At 43.4% G+C, this 3,776-nt stretch overlaps 1 long non-coding RNA gene across 1 annotated transcript; it reads left to right on the top strand.

Annotated features, from left to right (window-relative positions):
• The first annotated feature begins 220 nt into the window (after positions 1-220).
• LOC138504752 (uncharacterized) lies at positions 221-2,200 on the top strand. The gene is made up of 2 exons (XR_011279946.1): positions 221-1,563; positions 1,791-2,200. It is a non-coding gene; the product is annotated as an uncharacterized lncRNA (long non-coding RNA).
• Positions 2,201-3,776: the final 1,576 nt, after the last annotated feature.

Here is a 3,776-nt window from a genome sequence, read left to right as displayed (position 1 = left end):
AAACATTGGGATATTGTGAGACTGGACCTTCCCGAGGAGACCCCGCCGCGTTTTGCATTCAAAAGGGCTCCAAATATTCGTGATAAACTGATCCATTCTCGTTTTCGTAACACTACTCCCAGAACTGGCCTTTGGGATTTACGTTCAGTCAAGGGTCATTACCCATGTGGCTCCTGTAGTGTTTGCAGTTTCACTAAAAAAATAAAATAAAAAAATGAGAGATTTCAGAATAAATGAACGAATTTGGACTTTACCTAATCTCACCAATTGCAAAACTAAGAACGTTGTATACTGCATTGAATGTCCTTGCGGACTAAGATACGTTGGACAAACCAGCAGAGCGGTACATGTCAGAATTGCTGAACATCGATCACGCATAAGATGCAAAATTGTCACGGCGCCCTTAGTTAACCATTACCTTACTTTGAAACACTCACCAAACAATATAGTATGGTGGGTCTTGGAAGCAGTTCAAAACTCTACCAACATACAGAAATGTTTGTTAGACAGAGAGGCCCGGTGGATCTTCCGATTGGGTACACATATTAGGGGATTAAATGAGGAATTTATTCCACCATTCTAATATCTACCATAATGCCACAGTATAATTCCTCTCACAGAGTCACATGTTAGTGACGAAACGCGGCTCCGCTTATATACGGCTTTGTATGGCAAGTTCAACGGCCCTCATACACCTCCCTCTTGGGGTGTGTGCTAAGGGGCCGCGCTGTGATTGGATATGTCTTATGCTCCAATCACGGGGAAGGTGTGTCAGTTCACCTCCCGCTCGTTCCTCTCTAGATCATAGAGAAAAAGGATACGTCACACGCATCCACCCACAAGTCGGAGGATGCAGTGCGTAGACGTAACAGCCGACCGAGGTTTTCTATTCGGCAGCCGGAACGCGCGTCATCACGCTGCCGGCTATTTACTCAGTCCCTATTCTATCTCTTTCACTGTCGTCAGATCCTCACTGACACTGTGAGCTACGTTTGATTCATTCTCAAACTATTGGTAAGTATATTTCTGCTTCACTTCCTACTCCGCTAAGAAGCCTTATTCACTGTTTTATATGTTTTATATCTTGCATAACACTCTGGTTTTGATATTTGTGCAATCTTGTGACCTTTAGGCACCTCTTTTCTTTTCTTCCCCCCGGTAGGTATTCGTTACCGCAACATCCATTTTGATACCAACGTTGCTTCATCACAGGGTATCATTTCCTCCACTCTGAAGAATGTTCATGATCATCGGGTTCTATTAATTTAAGATCCGTACGCGATAATTGCAGAAGAGCACATAACATCTTTTAGAGACTCAGGTAATTTCTCTTTCTGTGCTCTCTCTCTTTTTTCACTCTTTATCTCGTTATGACTACATTTCATAGATTCTGTATTTTCCAGATTCACTGAAAGATATACTTCTCCCCTGTTTTTATAATTTCTTTAATGTTATCTTTACTTCAGTGTCTTGCTTCAGTCACTCCTGCTCATGCTCTGCACCAGGGTCTTGTTTGACGTCTTGACCTCCTGCCTTTGAAGTTTTCCCCCTCATTCATTTAGGGTAAGGTTCCCCTTCTAGGCAGTTTAAATTAGTAGTCTTAACTTAAATCACTGATCAGCCTTAAAGAAATTATGTTTTTTTTAATTTAAACTTGTCAACCCAGGATTTCCGTTTGAGAAGCATACAGCATGTGATATTATGTTTTTGTTGTAATACAATTGATTTTCTTTTTTGTACAAACTATACATTTCTTTATGTGATGGAGTATTTTGTCTGCTTCCCCGTAGGGAATTTCACTACTTACTTTGCCCCGAGGAAGGCGGTTTTCCAACACCAGTGGCCTCACAGGTGGCCCGCCGAAACGTCCTAACGGTCTCAATGTCGAATGGAACTTAAATTCTGTTCCCAATTGCTTATTGATTTATTCTCTTTGAGACCTTTTTCTTTCTTTTCTCTTCATATACCAAGTGAAAAGTGGACGTTGGCAGACCTGTATATTGCTTACAAGTGCATTTATATTTTGCCTAGACCAATTGGCGGACTTTCATAAAATGCACTTAAATTTTGCTTAAACCGTAATTGCACTTAGATTTTGCTCAAATTATAACTGTATGTCTTTGTTGAAAGTAATGAATTTTATGTATTTGTTAAACACACTCTCTCTTTTTTGTGAAATAAATAAGTCAGAAAGAAAATACGTTTTTCTTTGTGTAAAATGATGTTGCTCTATGCTTCTTATGGTGACCTTGGGTTGTTCTAAGTTGGAATAAGTAGGATATCCTGCTGGATACCATTTAAAATCATTTCATAAATTTTCAAATTTAGTCTTTACGGCTTTTGAAACCCTTGTTATGTGAATATTGGTGACCCCATCATTAGCTGTACCACGTCTGGGTCAGTCCCCATTTTGTGTAACTGTCAGAACCATAGCAGCCTGATATTGTTCATGTGGAAGTGTCACAATGTGTGCATCCCTACCTACACAAACACCACCAATACAGTGTCATGAAAATACACTTCCATGCAGCATAAATGAATACCCACTTGCAAAATACTACATGAAAACAGTGCCATGTCACCCACCCCCTCCACGGCACGGCCACACAACACACCATGGCATGTCATGCAATGTGAGAGGAAAGAAATGAATCCCCACAACATGCCCCAAGTGTCAGCAGCTACAGTGTCCCTAATGGAAACATGTCCACACATGAAATGCTCACAGTAATGCAGGACCTGCAGCCCACATTACCAAATACTTACCAATAAAACCAATCACCTACACAACCTCCAACCCATCTTAAACATGACATTACAGACTTAAAAATTAGCTAGCCTCACCACCTGATGATGACAGCCCTCCGAACACTTGCAAGTATACAGTGTTGGCGCCACGCAAGAGTGTAGGTGCACTGCTTACAACATGGACTCCAGTTCCAAGGTGGACCGCATTGTGAAGACATGAGGAATGGACCTGCAAATATGTAGGATGAGATGGATGCAGAGGCACATATGAATACACCACGCAGTGTACAATACAACAACAATATGCACTATGAATGTATACACAGTATTGACTACAGACTGCCCACACAGCTCATGGGAGTCCAATGTCACCATGTACGTCAATGTCACTTGGGCACACCCTTTGCAAGCCCATGGAAACGGGAAGCAGGAGGGGTGTGTGTGACAAAAACCCAAGTATCTGAACCAAATCCATGACAAGCCTGCATATGCCCAGCCACAATGCAGCGTATGCCCACGGGAGCCACACAAGGCAACACACTGTCCCAAAAAAAAAAAATCATGAAAAAAAAAATAAATAAAAAAATAAAAATGGCCATTAATGGGCCGGGGGGGGGGGGGTTGGGGAGGCCACCTAGGAGGTCCGAGGACAGGGTGCACACCAAAACCCACCTGTGTGGATCTTGGGGAAAAAAAAACACCTCCATGGGCTCATGGCCCACACGGCTACCCTATTGTGGGAGTATCACTGCTGTCGCTATTCTCACCCTGTGCAGCTGCATCCGGAGGTGGTGGCACTATGGGAGGCAGCCCACGCAAGGCCCTAGTCTGTTCCTCCATGGCTGCAAGCATGCGGGTGTGGTAGGTCTCGTTCTGGAGGATGAGTGTGCGGAGGTCCCCATGCAACAACTCACGGGATGCCCGGACCTCCGCCCTAGTTGCCTGCTTCTCAGCTGAGAGCGTACGGGTGAGATGCTCCAGCTGCTGTTCTGTCCTTCGGTCTGTTGAAGCCTCAAGCTCAACAAGAG

The sequence above is a fragment of the Ambystoma mexicanum genome, chromosome 11 (genome assembly GCF_040938575.1).
Source record: "Ambystoma mexicanum isolate Mex_15411 chromosome 11, UKY_AmexF1_1, whole genome shotgun sequence".
Classification (NCBI taxonomy): Eukaryota; Metazoa; Chordata; class Amphibia; order Caudata; family Ambystomatidae; genus Ambystoma; species Ambystoma mexicanum.
The sequence above is the reverse complement of the archived record's forward strand: the minus strand, read 5'-3'. Positions and strand labels throughout refer to the sequence as shown.